The sequence below is a fragment of the Schistocerca cancellata genome, chromosome 6, assembly GCF_023864275.1.
Source record: "Schistocerca cancellata isolate TAMUIC-IGC-003103 chromosome 6, iqSchCanc2.1, whole genome shotgun sequence".
Lineage (NCBI taxonomy): Eukaryota > Metazoa > Arthropoda > Insecta > Orthoptera > Acrididae > Schistocerca > Schistocerca cancellata.
This window is the reverse complement of record NC_064631.1, coordinates 531,729,773-531,757,220: the sequence shown is the minus strand read 5'-3', so window position 1 is coordinate 531,757,220 and position 27,448 is coordinate 531,729,773.

Sequence of the window (27,448 nt, the reverse complement as noted above, 5' to 3'; positions counted from 1 at the left end):
CTGGACTTATTGAACCAATAATCTTCCGGCGTGCAAGGGAGTGAGAAAATGAACAACACATTCGACAATAAAAAATAAGGAAGAAAACGTTAGTGTATAACATCCTGTCGACATAGGGGCTATTAGAAACGTAGTACAGGGAGTAGTAAAAGGAAATTAATAGGCAGTATCCGTATTGCAGGTAACATACCGGAATTTGGCTTAGGCGATTTAGGACTGCAAGAAGAATGTGACAAAACACTGAAAGACCTAAGTCAAAACAAGGACCTTGGAGTAGACGACGTTCTCTCAGAATACTGATGTCCTTGGGACATTCAACCATTACAAAACTAGTTTATCTGGTGGGTAAGATATACCAGAGAGGCGAAGTACCCCAACACTTCAGGGAGAATGTCATAGTTCTCATTGCAAAGAAGACAGGTGCTGAGAAGTGTGAGCGTTACCGAACTATCAGCTTAGTAAGTCATGGCTACATGTAGGGATCGGGAGGTTACCCCTATGGTATTGAATTGACTGCTGGCAAATCAGGATGGAGCCCTGTTTCCCCCCTGGGACGTGGGTTGCGGAAATTATGATGATTGGAATATCAGTAAAACATCTCTGGTTACGATTATGCCAATTACAAGGCTAGAGCCACAGCCAGAGAATAGGTTATTAGTCTTGGTGACGTAGGTCGCCATAGGCTTTTGCCAGTGGTTTACCCCCCTCGCAGGTAACGCTTACGAGAAGCAAAAGCTGCTGGTGTCAACATGGCCACAGATGCCTGATGAAAATAGCGTGCCTTCAGCAATGAACCGCAGGAGCAGTTCCTCGTGGCTCGGCCACTTCATGGCTGCAACGACAGTACACCGGCATAGATGATGCTTGAACAGTGGCGCCCGGCAGGACCGAAAACGATAGCGTGAATCTGTCCCCTTAGCAACAGTGTAGGCCCATACAGGTTACGTGACAGTGGGCAACAAGCCAGGGGAGGTTCGAACTCATGGCCCACCAGGATGGTAGCCGACGACAGAAGCTGTCTCAGGAGAATAGAGACATCAAGTTGACCGCATGCTCATGGGGGAGCCTGCAGTTACTGGCCGCAGAGTCCGTGAATGTGTAACCTCCCCGCAAAAATGTAAGAGATTAATGACAATAGTATAACCTCCCAGAGAAACTTTCTTATAATGGCAATAATTTGAAATGACAATTATAATCGTGCTAAGTGTAATCTCCCCAAAATGAAAGTCAATTTAATAAGAAATGAAATCTCAATGACAATAAAAACACAAATAGACCGAAATGTCGATCTTTAGGCCCTGATTAAACTCAAATTCTTACCTCAATAAAACTGCATCTGCTCTTATTTTTCGCCATAGCTTGGTGGAAATGCATCGCAAATATAATTTTTTTTTGAATTTAAGGGAAACTTTTTTTTAAGGAAAATGCAAGGGAAATATTATTGCAAAAAAGGATTGTTTGTTAAAAATGCTTAGTTCGAAAACAAATTATTATTGGGGCAATTCTTGAACAAATTAATTACACTTAAGATCCATTACAATACATTATTAGCTGAGCGCAAAGCTGCTCCATTACCTTATTTAACAATATACCTCGTCCTGAATCTTGACCATAGTCATGTCGACGCCCGCCGTCTCCTCACACACAACACCGACCGTCTCTCGCGCGCTACTAGCACCGACTGACTTACATGCAACTGCACTGCTATCTCGCAGCAAACTGCCTACTCTCGCGGCTCGCTACTAACTCTCTCGCAGCAGAACTGAACTCTATGCTCTCTGGTCAGAGATTGTTATGCCTCACCATCGCTGCGTACGCGTTTCATAACCCTCCACTGGGGGGGCAAAAATTTGGCAGCGATGGTGAGTCATTTGGACTTGCCAATCGCGGCAAAAATTTTTCTAACTAATTAACTTTACAATTACAAAGAATATTCAGATGTAGAACTTGAAATAAATATGGTGCACATGCACCGAGTACAAAATATTTCAGACAAAGACAAAAATATATACAATAAGTACAAAACATATTACATAAGTGCACACGCACTAAAGTATTGAACATATCTTTCTACAACAAACAAACAAATCAAGGAGTGTAATAAAGTGCACATGCACTATAGAAGTCTTTAGTAATTTCAGGATAACTGATCTCATTAACAAAAGAAAAGAAGTGCACACGCACTGTATATGACTTTTTCATTTCACAATAATTAGGGAAGGAATAGGAAGGATTGCGTCATGGTTGTAGCACTTAGGTTGCACGCAGCTGCACTGAAAGTCTATATCTTTCCACAGAAATACAACACCAAGTGAGACAATTTGCAGTTCTTTTCCCAGAAGTATTTATCAGCGTATCCAAGACACTGAAATGTCATAGTAATATTCCCAGTTATCATTTTAGCAGTACATCAGGTACACCAAACAGTGGGACCATAATAACGTCTTCATCGCTCACGGTGGTGGACAGCATGTCGTGTCAACACCACGCTTTTACAAGGCACACCAACGTAGAATTAGTGCAAAACCAAATATAGTGCTCCATGATCATGAGGATAGACAGGACAAAGGGATATTATAGTAATTCCGGGTAGTTAGCTCAGAAAGTGAAGGACATTAAGTCACATACAAGTCGTCATTAGTAATTACCTTAGTAGTTTGCGGCATTCATAGCCCAACTATTGAACATTTCTGTACCATGAATGTAGTATTACAGAAAAATGTTCATAAAATTAAATTATTGGCATCATGGGTAACAGTGGCAGTCCTTGGCCAGTTACAAAGCATATTTAGTATGACAGAATAATGTTAATTATTGGCACTCAGTGGCCAGCAAGTATTGAATAGTACAAAACATTTTTAATTATTGGCAGTCATTGGCCAGTTACAAAACATGAGAAGTCATCATTGAAAACAGGAGCTAATTAATGGCATAATTATTAACAATTCATTTAGTTACATTAATTATTGGCACTCAGTGTCCAGCAAGTATTAAATAGTACAAAACATTTTTAATTATTCAGTTTTATCATCAGAAGTCATCATTGAAAACAGGAGCTAATTAATGGCATAATTATTAACAATTCATTTAGTTACATTAATTATTGGCACTCAGTGTCCAGCAAGTATTAAATAGTACAAAACATTTTTAATTATTCAGTATTATCATCAGAAGTCATCATTGAAAACAGGAGCTAATTAATGGCGTAATTATTAACAATTCATTTAGTTACATTAATTATTGGCACTCAGTGTCCAGCAAGTATTAAATAGTACAAAACATTTTTAATTATTCAGTATTATCATCAGAAGTCATCATTGAAAACAGGAGCTAATTAATGGCATAATTATTAACAATTCATTTAGTTACATTAATTATTGGCACTCAGTGTCCAGCAAGTATTAAATAGTACAACATTTTTCATCATTCAGTATTATCATCAGAAGTCATCATTGAAAACAGGAGCTAATTAAATGTTTTTAATTACCATACAACCATCTTCTTCAATTTCCTGGAAAATGTGTACGCCTAAAGCGGTGTTGGAACTGTCGGTGGCAATGGAAAAATTTCTGGTAAGATCTGGGTGCGATAAAAGTGGTGCATTCAACAAAACGTGTTTCAAATAACATTTTCGTGGACAAGATTCTGCGTGTCTAAGGTATTGCTTGCGTTACTGGAATATGCAATCTGTGCTGTATCTGGTTAAATTCTATCGTACGTGCTGTTATTTACGGGAGGATGCTGTGGCATTTCTACTATTTGTACTGTTCTGTTAGTTCTTCCTGACGTATTACGCTATGGATGACACCTATGGTCTGGTTCATTCATGATAATATGTTATTGCTGATGTTCTTGCTGCTGAAAAGATCGACTGTTATTAAATGTACGCTGATAATTGTCCTCATTATTTTTACTTCTGTCGTGATAGTCATTCCTATACGGTGCATTGCGATAGGAATTGTAATACTGTCTTCTCTGTACATAGTTATTTCCTTGCTGCCGTGCGTTACTGTTTGTTGTATCAGGGACTATACGCGCACGCAGCGAAACATTAAAGTTAGGTTGACCTTGTGCATTACATTGTTGGTTAGGTATTCTAACCGGTTGGTTTTGTTGCAGTTGTGAAAAACCTCTATTGTTACTAAAATGTGGTTCTTCTTGCTGATAATTCTCTCGATACTGATAATCAAAATTTTGTCTGCTATTAAAGTTCTGGTAGTTGTCGTTCCTAAAGCGTCTGTTACTTTTGCTATTGAAATTACGTGGTTGACCGTAATTACTGTATGTTTGTTGACCTTGGTTATTATGTGAAAAGTTTTTGTTTACGAACGAATAATCAGATTGTTGTACTTCCAAGAGCTGTAACAGATCTCTGAACGCTGAAATATTTTCCTTTTGCTGGCCCGTTAAAAGTGACACTCTTAATGACCGTGGTAATTTAGAAATGCATAATTGTATAAGTGCAGATTCACTGTATGGTTCACTTAAGTACTGGTTTTGTTGGACCATATGCTCAAAAAATTGCGTCACACTGGGAAAATTAGAGTTCTCATAATTTGGCAAACTAATTAGTTGATCCTTAATTCCGCGCTGTGTCGTCTTTGACCAATACGCTGACAAAAAAGCATTCTGAAATTCTTCTACTGAATAACATTGTCTCGCGATCGGTCTCATACGAGTTGCCGGTTCGCCTTCCAAAAAACTGCAAATAAATTCCAGTTTATGCGTAACGGGCCAAGTCGGTGGAAAAGCAAAGTTAAATTGTTGTATCCAATCTAGTGGGTGAATCTGTGTTCTGTCATTTCTAAACACTTTAAATTTTCTCACTGACAGAAAATGTTTATAATCAAAATTATCGTCTCTGTATGATGGAACAGGTTCATGATTGTAAGAGAATCTATTTGTCTGTGTCTGTTCGGAATCTAAGTCCCGTACTCTCTGTAGATTACCCAAATTATACGCAGTGCGTGAATCAGACAAATGTTCGCAAAGTGGCGTCTGCTATGATGTGTTATTAGCTGAAATATTTTTTATCTCTGCTACCTCTTGCTGCAAACTCGACAATTTTCTATGCAATGTGCTATTAGATGAATCTATCTCATTAATTGTCTGCTGTAAATTTTGAAATTCAGGTGTTTGGTTAAATGAAATCGGTGCAGTGTCGTCTGATTTGTTGTCATTATTACTCTCAATAACGTCAATACGACTGGCCAATTCATCATATTTTTCAGTCAGTATTTTTGCCTGATCATCGATTTTACTGTCAGAAGCATTAATCTGTTTTTGTAATCTACGTGTGGTTTCGTTCAATTTTTTAACGTCAGCTTTGACGACATCGGAATCCTGTGTTAGTTCTAATTGTTCGAGTCTGTCGGTCACTGTTTGAAAATCTGTTGTGTATGTGTCTGTTTTTAATTTAAGATCAGAAATTTCGTCACGTAATTCTGTGTTCGACTGTTTGATGGTATTAATTTCGTCGGATACTGTAGCAATATTGTTGTCTACATATGTTTTTGCCTTCGCAAACATTTTACGTTTGTCTTCTTGTCTCTGAGCAGTGATTGTTTCCATGACTTGACGTTTTACTTTATTTTGATCCTGGATAAATTTACGGAAACGCGTATTACTGTTTTCTATGTGGTGATTAAAACGTTCGTCAATCTGAGTGTTCTGTTGGTCGAATTTCGCGTCAATCTTTTCATCCATTGTGCGCGAAAGTTCTGCTGTCATTGCTTTAAACTCGTCGCGTAATTGTGTAGCCTTTTCAGAGCATTGTTTACCGACTACGCTAATTTCGTCTCTAAGTGTTTCTGTTGCAGCTATTTGCATTTCCCTTAATTCTTGCGCAACAGATCTAATCTCTTCGCTACTTTTTCTTGAACAAGCCTCAATTTCCTCGCGTAAATGTTCCTTAGTGTCATGACACTGCGCGTCAACGGCTCTAATTTGTTCACTTAACTGTCTGGAATTGTTGTCTAATTTTTCATTTAACTGTTGTTTGAGATTTTCGCAACTTTCATTAAGCTGTTGTTTGAGGTCTTCTTTAAGTTGTTTGTGATTGTCGTTTTGTCTTTCATTCTGTTGTTTGAAATCTTCCCTAAGTTTGTCTTGTTTTTCATTATTATTGTCTAATTTTTCATTAAACTGTTTGTTCTGTTCTCTAAATTGTTTGAAATCGTCCTTAAATTGCAGCAGTATTGCCATAATTGGATCCGAGCCAAAATTAGCATTTCTATTATCTGTGCCATTTAATGGTGTATCTGCAATTGTAACGTTTTGTGTATCCATTTGGATATTCTGTGATTCACAAAAAGGTCTGCTTATCGAATCTCCACTGTGCGTCGCTGTTTCGGAATTAAATGTATCCTTCCTACTTTCAGTACACTGTCCATTTTCGTTAGAGAAATTTGTCTGTACGTTACTTGAATTTTTCAAACCGGGTGTGTTAAGCTGGGCAGCGTTCATTACAACAGAGCGCCCCGCGTCATCAATTGTCGTCAAATTAACAGAGGAGACAATTGAGTTCGTTTGTTCATCATTAAGATAAAAGTCATCATTAGTGGTTGGAACGCACTGATTGTTAGTGAACGCAGGATTGTCATCATTACACTGCGTGTCACAAATAGTATCGGTGAAGTTGTTTAAGTCGGTAGTTTCATTCATAATACCTCGCGATACACTATTCACAGTCTTTCGCGGCATGTTTACAGTAGTCAAAATTATTCAAAAATAAATAAGCACAATGTAAAAGCAACACACAAATACAACAAAGCAACGAATTGCCGATGATCTGTGGAAAGAAGGTCACAAAATTAGTAAAAGCGTTGCGCCAAATGCTAATTATATTTAAGCAAATAAGAGCAGATATCTGGCTACGTCTCAGAAGATTCTCAACGAAATACGATCCTGGACTGGATGTCGCCAAGTGTAACTTCCCCGCAAAAATGTAAGAGAAAAATGACAATAGTGTAGCCTCCCAGAGAAACTTTCTTATAATGGCTATAATTTGAAATGACAATTATAAGCGTGCTAAGTGTAATCTCCCCAAAATGAAAGTCAATTTAATAAGAAATGAAATCTCAATGACAATAAAAACATAAATAGACCGAAATGTCGATCTTTAGGCCCTGATTAAACTCAAATTCTTACCTCAATAAAACTGCATCTGCTCTTATTTTTCGCCATAGCTTGGAGGAAATGCATCGCAAATATAATTTTTTTTTTTGAATTTAAGGGAAACTTTTCTTTAAGGAAAATGCAAGGGAAATATTTTGCAAAAAAGGATTGTTTGTTAAAAATGCTTAGTTTGAAAACAAATTATTATTGGGGCAATTCTTGAACAAATTAATTACACTTAAGATCCATTACAATACATTATTAGCTGAGCGCAAAGCTGCTCCATTACCTTATTTAACAATATACCTCGTCCTGAATCTTGACCATAGAGTCATGTCGACGCCCGCCGACTCCTCGCACACAACACCGACCGTCTCTCGCGCGCTACTAGCACCGACTGACTTACATGCAACTGCTATCTCGCAACAAACTGCCTACTCTCGCGGCTCGCTACTAACTCTCTCGCAGCAGAACTGAACTCTATGCTCTCTGGTCAGAGATTGTTATGCCTCACCATCGCTGCGTACGCGTTTCAAATGGCGGATGGTTGTTTCATCTTACGCTGAAACTCATTTCTGTGTCATAGTCATCAGCTGGCGTAGACTGTGTTGCATGGCACGCCGTACACCCCCAGATACTGTTGGATTCAAGAAACATTTGAGATTGATGGTCTGATTTGGGGCGATATATTTGTGAGACAGCTAGTTATTATTCTGCCAATGGCAGCACTCCCACCCTAGGAACCATAAAGCCTGGAGTAGCCGGACATCGGCATTGCACTTTGATGAATTCACGTGCCCCCGTTTTCCAGTCTCGTCATCTCCTTCAGAAACTCTGCTAGAACTGTAAGATTTCATAGCTTGGGCTTTCAGAAGTGCTGGATGGCATCTTCTGCTTTGTCACTGGGCCCCAGTTTGTGACTAGTTTACATTCTCAGCCAAAAGAATCGTAACACCTAAGCTGACATAATAATTACACTGACCAGTTTTCCTTGTCTTAACTTACCATAAACAACATATTTCATCGGTTCTTGATGAATGTAAATGCTACTTCCTAAGATTAATGTAGTCTGTTGGGAGGTGATGCACACGGAGTTCAAAAGGATGAGCAGTTGTCTGCTACAAGTTTCACAAATTAGCGCCAGAACCACAATGATACCAGACGCAGACATACTCATAGTCATAAATTTATCACAGTATTTATCATGGTCATTGTAGCGTTGCTCTTGGGGGGCAAAAAGAAAAAGAATTGTGATTTTATATTTTTTTTAGAAAAAAATGTCGAAAAAGTGAATATTTCGGTGGGCCACTTGGCAACAGAATCAGGGACTGATACACTATTATAATAACATACGTTGAGCATTAAATACTTGAATAAGAGAAACATTATCATTTTTGTGCATTTTTATATTCGCGATGTAGTCACACCCGGAACAACACTAAGGGACCTGAAGGTTTATAGACTTTAAAAGAATGCAACACTACACAATTAAAAAGCAGTTGGTTCAGAAATAATAGGAAAACAACAATGTTCCTTCTGCCTCATGCTGCGTTCGGCCCATCAGCGTGATCGTAATTTCTGGTGATGAACTAACACAAAATAATTATCGATTAAGTAAATGAGGAGATGGAAATCATCAAGGTTAATTTACTAAAATAAGCACACTTATATTTAACACACTTTTTTTAATGCTACGTACGTTTTCATATTAAATTCCAATTGATGACCATTGTGGTTAAATACTTTATACATAACAGTCAAAATGTTCACTTGATGCTGTCTGTTCGTAATCAGTTACAAGAAACTACATGTTTTCTGATTGGAAAAATAACAATTAGCATATTCACTCAATATTTTCATATGAAATATAAAATACCGTTGCATAACGCAGCAAGTCCACGTCCGCTTTTCATGGAATACAAACAGTAAAAGGTGAGGCGCCAAATGCCTCATTTGTCTTGAAACAACAGAATTCTTTTTTTAGATCATTAATCGATACATGTACATAGAGATTTACAGGCACCGCGCAGGAACGGCAAAGATAAAGAATAATTGATTCTATCGCTGCTATACGATGGTTCATTTCTTTTACTTTACAATTGTTCGATAACTTTAGGCTATCAGGCGTGTACTATTGAGCGTATATTAATGTCTGTGAGGCGAAAATTACTAATATTACACTGCCTCCCATGAGGAGGGAAGGAATACCGAAGGTATTACTTTCATCCTCATGCCCTTTGGAATATTTGTAATTTTCGGGTGTAACATACAGATTATTAAAAGTTTTCATTTCACATTCATTGCATAATAAAAGAATTAACGTTTCAATTTGTAATTACTGACGGTGGATCATTGTTAATTTTTTCTGTGTTTCTGTTAGTCTTTGCATGGATTCAGTCTTTCTTGATGATTCTTAAAATTAAGGCTATAAGTACACATATTTACAAAATTTATAAGTAAAAAGAGTCACACTTTATTTTTCATCGTTGCAAAAGTAATTTGACTATCACAACTGGTACACAACTTTCTGTTTTGACTGTATTCATTATATTGTCATCGTCTTGTCAGTCGAGTGCTTTGTCCGTTATTGCATTTAATTATACATTTATTTTCGTCGCACATACACTATTTATGATAGATTTGGATTGTAGAGCGGCCACTGGTGATGGCTTCGACAAGGAAGTCCGTATCTTTCACTTTCAGGGCTCGAGAGTGGCTCTCCGAATTATTTCATATATGAAACAGATAAAATATCTTATATTAGAATAGTTTACAAAACTAATTTTATATACATGTGGGACGGGATATAGGAAGGATCGGATCCTTTGACATATTTTCATGTGCTTATTTTCATTCGCATCGTGACCTCTCGTTAAAGTTTATGTTTCAACAGTGTTCAGAGGTGACTTTGTGACTTATCTCTGAGTATAATCAGTCATTATACTAATTACGCCAACTTCTCTATTTTAGAGTCTCTCAGAAGGTTATGATACATACAAAAATGTTTTCAGTACTCGGTGTCAATGTTTTTGCTACAGAATGTAGCGCACAGCAACTGCTGTTGGCGGTTGAACGTTTACATTATTTCGTCACATGGGGGCTGTCCGGCTCCAGTGTTGGCGAGCAGTCTTGAAATTCAGTCTGCACGGGTACGAGACCCGAGCTTACTTGCAGAGCGTTGATTTCGCGTTTGAGGTGCCGTGCGTCGCTTTCGTTCATCGGATCGTGGCTTTGTGCTTTTTAGATTGCTGGAGGGAGCTTCTGCCACCGAAACTGCCTCACATCACTTCCTGTCCAATATCCAGTAATGGATTCACAGGTAAGTGGTAGCTACCGCTGCAACTGCATGTGTGGAATGAAACTGATTATGACACACTGCACACATCAATGAATTTTTCACACATATGGTGCAGTAGAATACTGCCACTGAAAATCGTCGAACTTTACAACTTCACTTGCTCTGTTGTGAGCGTCTGCGTGAATGTTGTATTCGATGAAGTTCTCACTTCATAACATCACACTGTGTTTACAAGTTGATTTACATACTAATATTTACAAGAGTTCATTTAAATCGAGAAATAATGTAATTGACCACTTTGAATCAGAACAGTTGTTTCTTAATTAGTCTTTTCTTTTCCCATTAATGCCTACGGTCACAGATAAGCTATTAAAAGTCCTTTTTCTTTAACCAAATTCATTCCAATCTCCTTTACAAATTAATTTCATTTATAGTAATCTTTATCAAGCTTGCTTAGTCATTTTGTAGACCCAATACATTTTTAATGATCATCTTATTTAGTGACTGGTGAGTGGTGTTTCATTTATGTCAAAGTTTCTCTCGTATGTGCTTGTCTTAAAGAAAATTCGAGGACAGATTTCAAAACAGCAAATCCGCCTCTGGATTTCGTGTAGAAATACAAACAGTCGAAAAAAAAGTGGGCAAAGCTGGCCTACTCGCGGATTGTCGACAGAATTTAAATTAATCTCCAACGAGGTCGAAAATTCAATTTACATTACGCAATACAAAAGCAATTTGCGCGTCACGAACCTTCTCATTTTTATACGTAGTGCCTCACTTCCCAAGAATACGTGCATCTCTGCAAGTTGATCCTGGGGAGTGGATAGGATCAAGGATTTTAAAAGATTTGCATGTAGGAAAGGGATTCAATAATCACGTAATCACAGAGAAAACAACAAATATTGCAGTGCGCACTTAAAATAAAATCTATCACTTTAAGCATGTATATCTAATGTGTATCTTGCTGCTGCAGCTTGCTTACTGCTCTTTGTTCATTTCTTAGACTAAGTCAAGTTTATGCATTACGCATTTGGGTATTAATTATCATTTGTATATATAAGCCTCTCACTAGAGTGTTGTTTGCTGCTGTGGCGATCTGTGAAGCTTGGGCGAGATTCTTATTCTATTTGCTGCTAGCTTGTGAATTTGCAGTATTGCTAATGCTCTATAGTACCGTGAATTTGCCATAATGAACCATGTTACTCATATGTTCTTTTACTCAGCTTGTTTACAGTCTGGACTCATTTTACTTTGCGTTATATAATAAACTTCCTTTTTATTCCATCACGCTTTTACTTAAGGTTAACGTCAGGTCTTTTTAGGACAATTGCACTGCGTCATCACTCTGCTCATGCTTAATCCTAGGTATCTGTTTACTTCAAAGCGATGTTATTTTATCGCTGGCACAGCACTGTGCTGGAACTTACAAGTTAAATCTACCGACTGTTTTGCGCTAACAGGTGGTGCCTTATTTACTTCACATTTGAAATTAGGGAATAACCTCATGGAATAGAATGTTTTCACACTATTTTCCTCCTTTGTCTGGACGTTAAGTATTTTCTTTCAAAACAGGTCATTAGTCTGTCCTCGAATAAATTTCACTTACTAATACTAAGAGCATATAATTATCATTTTTCATATTACTATTTAGCGAGAGAAGTGCATTATTCGCTCCTTCTCCTTTCCTTATTTTAGTACCTCGGGGCTAATTAATGCCTCTCGAGTACATAATTTTTCTTACATACTAACATATAACTAAAATTGGAAATCGCCTCTAGGACATGTCCTTCTGTTTACATAAAGATTATTCATATAAATACTTCTCTACAACTTATTCTGTATTTTATTTTCCAGATATGTTCTTTTAATACATAAGGTTTTCTTTTAGCACCGGTTAACGTCCGTAGTCAGTTCAGTTCAGTTCTTGTCACTCATTGGTTAATCCTGATCTCCAATACCTTAGAATTTTCTTAGAGCTTAAATTAACTTAGTTCCTGGCGTTATAAAATTTTCTTAAATCATGATGGTGGAACAATCCTTTGATTTTATTCGTGGCAGGGTCAGATAACAAATAGCTACCAACGTGTGGTTTCCTCATTATCACAAAGGGACCTTAATAAATGTGTTGCCACTTACGATTCTTCTTTAACAACAGGGATGGTTTAAAGTGAGTCCTGACTAATACCTTTTCTCCTTCTTTGTAATCGATAACTGTTTACCTTCTTATCAAATGCCTTTTTCTGGAGGTTAGCATACGTTATCAATTATATGAGAGCTTGCCTAATTTTTGCGTCTAGGTCCAATTCGTTTTCCTGTAAATTTGGAAGGGGGTCTATCCACTCATTCCTTTCTTTTGATCTTGACATTAACTTATGCGGCATGAATCTGGTCGACAGATGAGAAAGGTGGTTTACAATCTGTTCGAAAGGTGTTACGAACTCTACCCACTTAGATTGCTTATTCGGAATGTACGTCCTTATAAATCTGTTAAATTCTTTGAAGATTCGTTCTGTCGGATTCGATTGCGCTCGAAACTGGGATATCAAAATTTGTTTGATTCCATGGCGAGCAAGAAATGCACGTCACGGGTGTGATGTGAAATTTGAAGCATTATCGGACAAGATTGATTCAGGAACCCCGAATCGTCGGAAATAATCAATTTCAATGCGACAAATTATCGGATTTGCACAAGAAGATTTCACTGCGTACAGTCTTATGTTCTTAGAAAAATTGTCCAGGATTGCTACTAAGTATTTAGCGCCTCCCCGACCGGTGGGTAGTGGACCTGCCAAATCAATACTAAGAAGCTGGTTTGGCCCTTCAGCAATTATTGGATTTAGTGGGATTGAAGCGTAAATGTTTAAGGATTTTGCCTTTTGACAGATGACACAGTTTCTCAATAATTTATGGATTCTCTGATGTAGATTTGGAACATAACAGTAAGTCGAGATTTTCCTTTTACATTTCTCTGGTCCGTAGTGACCCCATGAAATGTGAGTGTACCACAGAAGATGTTCAATGAAAGTTCGAAGGATGCAAACACACCACCTCTCAGATGACTCAGACGTCTTATGAAATAGCACTTGGTTATGGACTTTATAAAACTTTGACAACTTGCGGGCTGGATTTTCGTGAAGAATTTGTCTAACCTTTTTCCATTTTTGATCTGTATTTTGAAGAATCTGAATCTGCCTACATAACTGAAGAAAATAGTTTCGATGAATTGGATCTTTCATTAACAAAACTTTATAATCAGACATTTGTTCCACCAGTTCGCTGGTTTCTGGTAAGCCCTCAGGTGAGAGAGAAAGTGCGTCTGCTACAACATTATCCTTACCTTTTATATATACAATGTCAAAGTCATATTCCTGCAGGAATAAGCACCATCGAGTGAGACGAGGATGTTGCAACTTGCATGTAAGGAGAAATGATAAGGCTTGATGGTCTGAATAGACTTTAATTTTTCTTCCATAGATATAATAGTTAAATCGCCTAAAAGCCCATACAACAGCTAGTGCGTCCACCTCCGTAACCGAATAACACTTTTCACACTCAGATAACACTCGACTCGCAAAGCTAATCACTTGGATTTGCTCGTGTCCATCTACTAATTGAATCTGGAAAAGACAAGCGCCAATACCCACAACAGAAGTGTCTGCAGTAATGCAAAATTCCTTATCCATCTGAGGATGATGGAGAATGTTACTGTTCAGCAAACTGTCTTTAATTTTCTGAAATCCGTCTTGGCATTCCGGCATCCAATTCCAATGTGAATTCTTTTTTAAAAGGTTGTGAAGAGCGGTATTGTTCAATACCTGATTGGGAACAAACTGTCTGGAGAATGACGTAATACCGATAAATCCTTTCAGTTGCCTTTTTGTAACAGGGGTTGGAAAGTTTTTTTATAGCAGAGAGTTTTTCGGGGTCAGGTTTAATTCCTTCAGGGGTGATGTGTCCTAAAAATTTAATTTCACTTTTTCCAAACTTAGATTTCTTAAGATTTGCTGTAACACCATACTCTCTGAATCGTTGAAATATCTTTTGCAGAAGGGCCACATGATCTTCCCAATTATTCGATGCTACAAGAACGTCATCCACATAGACCGTTACCTCATCTAAAAGTTCAGGACCTAGTACATAGTCAAGGGCTGAAATAAAAATTCCGGAACTCACATTTAGTCCAAGAGGTACAACTTTGAAATGGTAAGATCTACCTGCAAATATAAACACAGTGTACTTCCTAGACTCCTGCGCAAGTTTTACTTGCCAGTAACTGCTTTTCAAATCAAGGGTGCTCAAATACTTAACTCCATGAAACTTCTGCAGATGCTCTTAAAGAGCCTCTGGTCTCGTTCTTATGGGTACTATAATTTTATTGATTAATCTTGCATCTAGGACTAGCCTTACGCTACCATATGATTTTAGTACAGACACTAAAGGATTCGAATAAGGTGAATGAGATACTTCGATCACATTCCAGCGTAACATTTTCCTGATCTCGTTCTTGACAGCTTCGCGTCTCGCATATGGAGTGGAATAGCTTGTTCTACAGTAGGTTGAATGGGGCAGGACATCCATTCCATATTCAAAGCCTTTTATTAGTCCAGGTTTCTTAGAAAATACTTGAACGTAATCTGTTAACAAATTGTAAAGCTTATTCTTCTGTTGTTTGGATAATTGAGTGGACTCATTAGCTTTACCGTATAATTCATTCTGACCGGGAATTAGGTCTTTATACTCATCGTCATTAACACTTTCAAGATCTGTCATGTCTTCTGTCTGACTGTACTGTTGTCTTTTAGTCCATGGCCGTACTGCTATTTGAAAGACACAAAAGTTTGTCTTCACCTCACTTCTTAACAAATTTACTGTTACTTGTTGCTGACCCGCTACTCGAGTACAGATTCCACACTCGATGTCAATTTTAGCTTTCGTCCGTCTCAAGAATTTCATACTCAGGATACATGGCACTGATAGATTTTTAACAATAAGAAAAATGCATGTTACTGAAATAGACTCTATCTGGATTTGAATCTGAGTCTGAAGATTTAAACGTTGTGTTAGAGGACCAATTGCTCCCGAAACGGTGCAACCTTGAATTGGAAGTGATAAAACTTTGCATACAGAGGATATTTGCTTAAATAAACATAAAGATAAGACATTTATATTAGCTCTTGTATCTACAATGGCTGTTACTGGTATGTTGGCAATTGATACTCTTATGGAAGCTTGAACTTGTTCGTCCCATGAGCCATCATTGTCTTTCGTCTCAGTGTCTGCTACTAGGTCATCCCGTAAGTTTGTCTCTTTGTCATACCTAATTGCTTTAATTTCGTGTGGACTAATGGGCAGGGTGCCCCCATTCAAACCTGCAGCATCCTCAAGGAGGCTCAAAGGCGCTGCTTTTAATTTTCCGCTCGACGCTTACTTTCCTGCTGATTTATATTTCTTAAAGTTTCTTCCGTCTCGAACTGGTGTTGGAAATGGATCTTGTTGTCATGGCGTATTCGCTTGCGCATAATAAATTTGCGTATTATGCGGGCGTTTATGCTTCAGACTTCCCGAAGGTCCGTTCGCTAGTTGCGTGAAATGTATATTTTGCTGTGGCTTGTGTTGATTGTAACCATTACTGAAAGGTGTACGTTGATCTCCACCTTGATTATGCCATTTATTTCCTTTACACTGACGATCTGAATCGTAAGACTGATAGTTTTCATAATTACCATTGATCGGTTGCGTGTTTCCATATTGCTGGGGCTGTGTATTATAATGTGCATTTCCGTACTGATGTGGTGACGAATTATATATTGGATTGTATCTCTGGCCGTTATTGTACTTATTTTTGTATTTACTGTTGGAGTACGTAGTGTGTTTATTTTTGAAACCGTTGTGGAGTTGGTACTGGCCGTCGTTGTGACGCGCTTTCGCTCGGCCACCATTGTTGCCTCCGTATTCTGTATTGTGCTGGCCGCCTGAACTGAAGTGGGCGTTGCCAACAACAGCTCTAGCGTCCTCGTAAATCAGATCTAATGAGTCTAACACAGATAGGAAGGTGTCCGTATCGTCCTCAGACACGTTTACTAACTTTTCTCGAACCGCGCAACCGTTATGGTCGCCGGTTCGAATCCTGCCTCGGGCATGGATGTGTGTGGTGTCCTTAGGTTAGTTAGGTTTAAGTAGTTCTAAGTTCTAGGGGACTGATGACCTCAGCAGTTAAGTCCCATAGTGCTCTGATCGCAGTCGGTAGCTTAGTTTTTAGAATGATAATAACGTCTTTGGCGGTGATCGGCGAAGCCCAGAACTTGATTTTCGCTAAATACTTTTCAAAATATCTCCTCAGACTACCGCGCTTACTGTTAAACACTTCGGCGTTGTAATCCTCTTTTCTCAGGCGCTGCTGCACACCAGAACTCCAGAATTTAGCTAAAAACATCTGTTCAAACTCTTTGTAACTTTTACAAGAGTCGACCATTTCGGTTCCCCATAGGGCAGCATCGCCTACGATAAATCCAGTAACGAATTGAATTTGCTGGCGGTCACTCCAGCTATTCGAAAAAATTCCTGAAAAATTTCGGAGGAATACTATAGGATGAATTTCTCTTTTCTGTGGGTGAAAGGTCGGAAAAACACGATGTTTGATCACGCTTTCCTCCTGCATCAAACTGACAAAAGTGGGTGGGCTGGTACTCTGGTTAAATTGTGCTTCTATTGAACTATGAGTTTGAGCGTTATAAAGTGGTGAACGGTAATGTACCTGCTGTTGTTCATTACATCGTGGTGAATTATTCCACTCACCTGACATGGGATGTGGGGAATTTTCAACTTGACATTTTAGTGTACGAACTTCATCAACTATCTGTTGACGCCATTCAGGTAAATCTTGAGCTAACGTTCATCTTATCTGTCCTAATTCTGACATGACCGTGTCTCCTGTTTTTCCAGGGGCTGCCAATATTTCAAAGGTTACATTTTTGACAGTTTCCCTGAGTTCGTTCTTGACCTTGTTTTCTATGAATCCGTCTTCGTGCTTAATCCACGCTTGGTATTAGTCGGACAATGCTTCAACATGTGCCTTAACAGTATTCTTTATTTGATCCTCTACATTAAGAGTCTCAATCTGTTTGGAAAGATCATCAACAACATTTTCGATCGCGTCTACTGCGGTTTTAACTCCCTTGACCTCATCAGCGATTGCATAATAATCTTCTTTTAAGGTCGCAGCTTGTTGTAGATATTCCATCACTTTGGAATTCATCTTTCCCTTGGCTGCTTCGACTTTTTCATCTAACCGTTTTGAAATATCCTCTATTTTTGACTCTACTTGTGTGTCAATTTCTAACCTCATGGTCGTGATCTGACTACTGATTTGGTTTTGGACATTACCCCACAGGGTATTTAAATCAGCTGTGATGTCTGCCTTTAGTTCGCCCTTTACCGAATTTAACCGTGTATTTAGGTCATTTATCTCGGTTTTGCAGATCTGTTTTTACGGAATATATTTTTGCTTTTACTGAATTTATGTCTGCTTTTACTGAATTTGTCTGCTTTTACTGAATTGCATAGATTTGTAAGGACCTGATCTTTATTACGCCGTCTTTCGGCCTTCTCTTTTTCTTCCGGGCCTTTTCATCTAATTTTTCCTGCTTTTCACGTTCCTTTCTTTGCGCTTCTCTCTGTCTTTGACTTTCGAACTTGCGTTCCATTATTGCTTCGATCATTGCAGCCAAGTCATTCGTTTCAAAAGCGGGAATAGCTTGCACACAGGACCGGCTTCTAAAACTTCGGTCGAGGCTGCTTCTGCCTCCGGTCGTGTACCTATCGCGCGTGACCGTAATGGATAGTGAGGTCCATTCGCATCACCGCTGTCATCTGCTTTTGTCTGTGTCCGCTGTTTACCGTCAGCCATGTTCATGAATTATTTGTCAAACGTCAAAATGCTACAGATATTGTTTGTCACTGCCGTCAGTCGTTTGTCTGTGACGTAGTGCTATGGCTTATTGGGACCCAAGATGAAATTTTAATTCTGGGTAACAACTGACGTTCACGTACGCCAAGAAGACAAGATTATTCCAACTAATTACAGACAAATGAAATATCGCACGATTTTACCAGTTTTGAGCGTAATTATCCGCCATATTGTAAAAAATCTTTTGATGCACTGACAACAATAGTACACTTTCACTGAGTTTAACTACATAAGAATGGACTATGGACAAACTGAAATAAAGCTGTTTCAAGGCAAGGAAAGACAGGTTTACGTTCTGATCAACTCGAAAGATGCAACGTCACTACGAAAGCTTGGCTACTGCGTATGAAAATTTCACTTACTATGGCTGTCTTGATGGTGATACGGCTGGATACTCGCGTTTTTTGGTAATTTCATCAATCGTTCTTCTGAATTAATTAAAAGGTTTTCCCACTTCTCTTTCTCGGTTGAATTGCATCCACATGAAAAACTGAAACAATTATTAGAACAAGCACTGAAAATTTTTTAAACACATATATGAAATGATTTCTGATCAGGTACCTGTTCGGGCACCAAGTGTAGCGTTGCTCTTGGGGGGCAAAAAGAAAAAGAATTGTTATTTTATACTTTTTTTTGAAAAAATGTCGAAAAAGTGAATATTTTGGTGGGCCACTTGGCAAGAGAATCAGGGACTGATACACTATTATAATAACATACGTTGAGCATTAAATACCTGAATAAGAGAAACATTATCATTTCTGTGCATTTTTATATTCGCGATGTAGTCACACCCGGAACAACACTAAGGGACCTGAAGGTTTATAGACTTTAAAAGAAATGCAACACTACACAATTAAAAAGCAGTTGGTTCAGAAATAATAGGAAAACAACAATGTTCCTTTTGCCTCATGCTGCGTTCGGCCCATCAGCGTGATCGTAATTTCTGGTGATGAACTAACACAAAATAATTATCAATTAAGTAAATGAGGAGATGGAAATCATCAAGGTTAATTTACTAAAATAAGCACACTTATCTTTAACACACTTTTTTTAATGCTACGTACGTTTTCATATTAAATTCCAATTGATGACCATTGTGGTTAAATACTTTATACATAACAGTCAAAATGTTCACTTGATGCTGTCTGTTCGTAATCAGTTACAAGAAACTACATGTTTTCTGATTGGAAAAATAACAATTAGCATATTCACTCAATATTTTCATATGAAATATAAAATACCGTTGCATAACGCAGCAAGTCCACGTCCGCTTTTCATGGAATACAAACAGTAAAAGGTGAGGCGCCAAATGCCTCATTTGTCTTGAAACAACAGAATTCTTTTTTTAGATCATTAATCGATACATGTACATAGAGATTTACAGGCACCGCGCAGGAACGGCAAAGATAAAGAATAATTGATTCTATCGCTGCTATACGATGGTTCATTTCTTTTACTTTACAATTGTTCGATAACTTTAGGCTATCAGGCGTGTACTATTGAGCGTATATTAATGTCTGTGAGGCGAAAATTACTAATATTACATCATCCTCGGTAATAATGCCACCTGGGAGACAGGTATCTGTATAACTCTCCTTCCCCCTCTCGAAAGACCAGAAAAATTTTCTCCACTAACACTCCATTATATACCAACCTCATTGCGAAAACCGTATTGACAAATGAAAAAACAAATCTCACTAACCTAACAGGGTATAACAACCTCATGAAAATAAGACAGTAATATATACATAATACAGTTTACTAAAAAGCTTCCACATACATCCCGGATGCCTCACCGCATATTGGCAAGACCTGATTGTGTGAGGCATCTTGCTTGTATCCTGCGTGTCAGTTTCTTCTTACTTCCTTCCCTTTCTGCCCTTTGCCTTATTGGCAGGTAGTGGCACTGGTACCTGTGTTCAAGTCTCCAGGGCATCCTTAAAAAGACTGCATCTCGTGGACGATTGTGGCACACGTTGACAACCGTAATTTTACGTTTACAGGTGACGTGGTAATGCGTAAGAAATCCTTTGTTTAATCGATTGGTGTATAAGGCCTTACTAACATTATCGATTGGCCGACACTATATTATGGCAACTTGACAAAACATTATCTCATTTGCTCTTGTCACGCTAGTGCCGTGTTATTTGCCTCTTTTATTCACTTCAGACATCTTCTAAAATTTTTACAGAATTTCGTACCAACTCTCAATTTTTTCCCAATATTAGGTTTAATAACTTTGCAACGTGATGGCATCTTCCTACGGTACTCCACGTCCTATGGTGAGAGCTCAGCACCATAAAATGTCGAGTCGTTGTAAGACTGTTTACACAATAGATTATCATTTTACTGATGGTACAGCGGACACGCTCAGTCCTTCCACTTGCTTGCAGGCGATTAGCTCCTAGCTTGCAGATTCCCACTGGTTGACATGGTTGCCCAATCCGTTCCGACATGCAGTTAGTACCCTGCTCTGTGACTATTGTGTCGGGAACGCAAAACTGCAGTAACCAGTTGTTCACCATTGCCTGTGCTACTGTGCTCACTTGTTTACTTGGCACGAAAATTATCGCCACGTAGTGCAATAAGTGGTCTGTGACAGTTAACACATTGCTCTTACTTGACGGTGTCTGGTTAAATGGACTCAAGATGTCCATTCCCACCACTTCAGGTGCCTTGAATGCCTCCAGTAATCTTTGATGGTACTTATTAATACACTCCTGGAAATGGAAAAAAGAACACATTGACACCGGTGTGTCAGACCCACCATACTTGCTCCGGGCACTGCGAGAGGGCTGTACAAGCAATGATCACACGCACGGCACAGCGGACACACCAGGAACCGCGGTGTTGGCCGTCGAATGGCGCTAGCTGCGAGCATTTGTGCACCGCCGCCGTCAGTGTCAGCCAGTTTGCCGTGGCATACGGAGCTCCATCGCAGTCTTTAACACTGGTAGCATGCCGCGACAGCGTGGACGTGAACCGTATGTGCAGTTGACGGACTTTGTGCGAGGGCGTATAGTGGGCATGCGGGAGGCCGGGTGGACGTACCGCCGAATTGCTCAACACGTGGGGCGTGAGGTCTCCACAGTACATCGATGTTGTCGCCAGTAGTCGGCGGAAGGTGCACGTGCCCGTCGACCTGGGACCGGACCGCAGCGACGCACGGATGCACGCCAAGACCGTAGGATCCTACGCAGTGCCGTAGGGGACCGCACCGCCATTTCCCAGCAAATTAGGGACACTGTTGCTCCTGGGGTATCGGCGAGGACCATTCGCAACCGTCTCCATGAAGCTGGGCTACGGTCCCGCACACCGTTAGGCCGTCTTCCGCTCACGCCCCAACATCGTGCAGCCCGCCTCCAGTGGTGTCGCGACAGGCGTGAATGGAGGGACGAATGGAGACGTGTCGTCTTCAGCGATGAGAGTCGCTTCTGCCTTGGTGCCAATGATGGTCGTATGCGTGTTTGGCGCCGTGCAGGTGAGCGCCACAATCAGGACTGCATACGACCGAGGCACACAGGGCCAACACCCGGCATCAGGGTGTGGGGAGCGATCTCCTACACTGGCCGTACACCACTGGTGATCGTCGAGGGGACACTGAATAGTGCACGGTACATCCAAACCGTCATCGAACCCATCGTTCTACCATTCCTAGATCGGCAAGGGAACTTGCTGTTCCAACAGGACAATGCACGTCCGCATGTATCCCGTGCCACCCAACGTGCTCTAGAAGGTGTAAGTCAACTACCCTGGCCAGCAAGATCTCCGGATCTGTCCCCCATTGAGCATGTTTGGGACTGGATGAAGCGTCGTCTCACGCGGTCTGCACGTCCAGCACGAACGCTGGTCCAACTGAGGCGCCAGGTGGAAATGGCATGGCAAGCCGTTCCACAGGACTACATCCAGCATCTCTACGATCGTCTCCATGGGAGAATAGCAGCCTGCATTGCTGCGAAAGGTGGATATACACTGTACTAGTGCCGACATTGTGCATGCTCTGTTGCCTGTGTCTATGTGCCTGTGGTTCTGTCAGTGTGATCATGTGATGTATCTGACCCCAGGAATGTGTCAATAAAGTTTCCCCTTCCTGGGACAATGAATTCACGGTGTTCTTATTTCAATTTCCAGGAGTGTAGTTCAAATTTGTAACTGTAGATGTGGTATAAGATTTTTCACATACTGGTCAATGTCCTAACTTCGAGTCCTCCACCAATATTGTTCAGCTGTCCTGTGATTCGTACTTTGTTCCCTGTGTCTTGATAACAAGTGATTATGAGCCTCTTTTAATACTTCTTTTAACACTGCAGGTATCAGAATGAGTGGCCTGAACTTTGTCTTCTACATAGTAGTCCATGCTGCACAGTGTGCTGTGGTTGCGATTTGAATAGCTGGTTATCCGTGTCAGCAGTCTGCTTTCCTTTTTTATTCTGCAATGTACAAATCTTAATGGAAATTTTATGAAATAGCGATTTAGCCCAGGGGATTTGAGTATCAAGCTTGAGATCGTAGAGTTATCGACCACACTTGATTAATACTACAGTCAGTGTTTGCACCAGGAACAGTACCCTCCAAAAGCTGAGTGGTAGCATATCGAGGTGAGTAGTTGCATGGTTCCACCACTCTGCATGTGGAATAGACCACAGCACAGCAGACTATTATTTTCTTGTGTTGTTAAACAGCAATCATACCAGAAAGCTCGACACGCAGCACATAAAACGTGTAATTTCACAAGCTGTCTTAAAAATTACACCAAATTACTGCCTACAGACTCCAAGCCATTTCTCTTCACCTGAGCTCAGGAGACAGAAAGCTTTGTTAAAAGAGTAAGGTATTGTAATATTCAGAACATCTGAAAGGATAAAATCTAGAACTTCTTGATAAAGTGGTCGATAGACACTACAAATGTGAGGAAATATGTGTTAAGCATAAACCAACAGTTTAGGTAGTAAAAAGAAGACTAATTTTGTGTAGGAGTGTGCTATAATGTACCCAGGCTATGCGAAGGACTTTCTAACACTGACCCCAGATACTGTTGAGTGGACAAATTATATTTAACATTTTTTTCTCTACTGATCTAAAGCACAGTTAATGTAAAATATATGCACAATTTTATGTTTTTCATTAATAGCGTTGTTCTGTATCTATAACATAATGTACAACAAAATAACAATATGAAACCTTATGTACTATACTGATTGACAGTAGCTTAGTGTCAGTAATAAAGGAAACAGATTATTGTGTAGCTCAAAACTCATTACTTCTTCATAACAATTTAAACACCTTGTCAGGTGTGTGTCTGTTTCAAGAACTGGTCTACTATCAATAGTAGTTAGATAAATCCCTGACCTATGAAGGTATATACTATTTTATGAATGATCATTACCAAATATTTAATTTATAAATGCAACATAACACAGATAAATAAATGAATTTAGCACACACTTACACAAATCTGCGCAACAGGAAAGAAGAATATCCGTAGGTACGTAACTGAACATCAAACAGAAAGTAATCACTCACAAAGGCCTACCGAAATTATGTAGTGTGAGCATGTTCAGTTTGCAGCCAAACACAGTGCAATGAAGATGGTTCCCCTGCACTGTAATTGCGACACTTGATTCGAAAAGGCTTATCATTGAACCACCTTATCGAATCAACAGAATGTAGCATCATCTTTTATATACGCAGTCAAAGGTGCTGACCACTAGAGCTTGATGACCCATATTCTCAAAAAATATACAAAGTGGAAGTACGATTTGTTACTGTAAGGGATATCGCGTGCATATTGTGACCTTAACGAAGCTGCATAAAAAAGCGTAAGCAGTAAGTATGTTTACTACTGTAAAAATGCAGAAGACATTTTTCTTGATGTAAAGAGACTAATTCACCGTTTTTTCTACCATACTATTTCTCGATTCTTGAAGTCAGGTACAACACATTTATGTGCAGCGTCACATGAAACGTCTTCCAAACGCCGAGAATAATCTTCTGTAATTCTTCTGTAGCCTAGTTGTTAAACTATACGGCCGTGCTTTATCCCTGACATAAGCCTTTAGATTGTTGATTGTCCAGCATGGCTCAAAGCAAAATGTTGTCCAGTATCTTCACTAAAGTGTAATGACCCTTATAGAATATTGTTCCTTTGTACATACGAAGGTGCAAAAGAATTCACGCCCAGGATAAAAAAATGTTGAACGCATCTAGAAGTTGAGAATAAAAACAGTAACTCCGGTGTGATATGTTAGGAAGACGGCACATCAAGTTCCCGCTATTGCCAAAAGATGGCGAAACTACTGTGGACATTTATTTGTATTGTAAAATTGTAGAACAATAGATTTCGCATTTCCTTCTTGAGAATCTGTGTTCGTTGACAGTTTATGCGACAGTTACTGTTCATATGCTACATGTACATTAAAAGCAGTTCTTCATACAAAACACACATCTTCTAGATTAAATTTTTATGTTTGCTATTAATAACCGAAAGGCTGCCGTTATTGTTTTAGACACGTCCTAAACGGAACTGTGAAGTGTGAATAGAAGATATTGTAGTCAAGGTGATAGGACGAAACAAAACCTCACAAAAGAGCCATTGTCATGGAGGCGTCATTTAATGGTACTGTACGTGACGTAAGACTGGACGAAGCAGAAGATCGGTCAAGGACTCTGTGGTTAGGTGATTCCCCAGTGACCTAACTCGGTGCTTTGCTTTTCGTTTTAAGTTTGCCACGAGAAAGTCAGACGTCATCGTTGAGAAAAACGTGATGTTCTAAACAGAATCCTTTCGTAGAAAACTAATGTTATTTGAAGGGAAACACTTTTTAGTCAAAGCCACTGAAGAAGTGAAGAGACGGCCATTCCCAAAGATGAATTCGTGCGAAGTGAAAACTGTTCACCTTGACCTTTATGTCCTCATGCGAAATATTCTGAAATGTCGACATTTTTTATGTTATGAAGTCCCCAAAGGGCAGTGATCAGATTTTATGACAGTAGTGAATTTATCGTGGAGTACTTTTGAATAATTTTCCAGGTGCATTCTACCTTCGTCAGCACCTTTAAAAATTATTCCAAGAATGTTGGCATGCGAACATCTTCGCGCTTTTTTTGTGCTGAGAGAGGAGACAGTGGTAGATAGAAAGACAAGGAAAAGTAATAATGGGAGATAGCAGGCAGTGGTTGTGGTGTAGGAGCGAAGGAGACAATGGCATTGTGATAGAGAGGGACACAGTGGCAGTGGAACATAGTTGATAGTGACAGAACAGTGCTAACAAAAGAGTGAAGGAGACAGTGCCACAGGGAACGAAAGAAAGAAAAGGAGAAAATGGATGTGGCTGAGAGCCAGTGATAATGAGAGACAGTCTGTGGCAATGACAACGAAGTAGAGAGAAATAGTGACAGTGAAAAGAGGCAGCAGCAATGGGAAGCAATGAATGATATAGTAGCAAATAAAAGAGAGAGCAAGAGGGAGATAGTGACAGTGAAGGGAGACAGTAATAGCACGACAGAACGAAGGAGACTGGCGCTGTGAGACAGTAGACAGTCATAGTAAGAGTGACACAAAGCGATAATTAGTTGGGATGAATGAACGAGTGAGAATGGCGAAGTGGGGGTGGATGGCAATTAGCGCCTTACAGCGATGAACTACAAGTTGTAAGCGAGTTAGTCAGGGGAGCTTGTGGGATTGAGTGGTGTGAGTTGAAAGTTAAATAGAAGGCGAATACGTTTGCATCTTCCAGTATTTATTGCTTTTCTGTCTCTTTCTCAGTGCCACTGTCACATTCGCTCTCAGCATAAGAAAACGTGAATATGTTCGCATGCCATTGTTTTTGGAAAATTTTTAAAGGTGTTGAGGAAGGTAAAATGAAGCAGCTGGTATCCCACTTTTCAGTCGGAAGCTTTTAAACAGCAGCATTGTCGCCTGTTTTGCGCTCCAATAGGGGTAGTGTCTTTGATTAGTAACAAACCCTGTTGGGTCCCGTGTTCGAACTGCTCCACTGCTGAAATTTTGAACAAAACCCACCAGCAAGGGCGGCCGAAAACTTCCGGCATAAGAAGTTACCATTATTCCGCCAAAAGCCTTGTCAAAGAGAGCAGACAGAGGTTCAGGGCATTCACTTGCTCATGGGATGGGCAACTGCCCCTAAAAGGAGGAAGAATCAGCAATGATAAACGGCACCAGGATGCAGAAGGCATGGAAACCAGTGTATTAAAGACACATAATGTGTATCTGCAGGACATATGGAACATAACTGAAGCAAGTGCAATGATTATCTCTCTACTGGCAAAAGAATCGGGAATAGACCCCATTCCGAACTCAAGGAGAGGGCTGTCAAAGGAGAGGTGACATGAGAGAAATATTAATCAACGAAAGAGTAACGTTCGAAGACCCGGAGAGTGGAATGTCAGACGTTTGAACGTGGTAGGGGAGCTAGAAAATCTAAAAAGGGAAATACTAAGGCACAATCTAAATATTGCGGGAGTGAAACGAAATGCGAAGAAGGCAAGGATTTCTGGTCAGACGAGTACAGAATAGTATCCACAGAAACACAAAATAGTATAACAGTGGGATTCCAAGTGAATAAGAAGGTAGGGCAGAGAGTGAGTTACTGTGAACAGTTCAGTGATAGGCTTCTTCTCCTCTGAACCGACAGCAAGCCAATACCAATAACAGTCCAAGTATACATGCCGACGTCGCAATCGGAAGATGAAGAGATAGGGAAGTAAATGAGGATATCGAACGGGTAATTCAGTGCTTAAAGGGAGATGAAAGCGTAACAGTCAAGGGAGACTGAAATGCGGTTGTAGTGGAGGACAAGAAGAAATGGATATAGGAGAATATGGGACTGGTAGTAGGTATGAGAGAGGAGAAAGACTAATTTATTTCTGCACTAAATTTCAGTTAGTAGTAGCGAACATTGTGCTCAAGAATGACAAAAGGAGGAAATATACACTCCTGGAAATTGAAATAAGAACACCGTGAATTCATTGTCCCAGGAAGGGGAAACTTTATTGACACATTCCTGGGGTCAGATACATCACATGATCACACTGACAGAACCACAGGCACA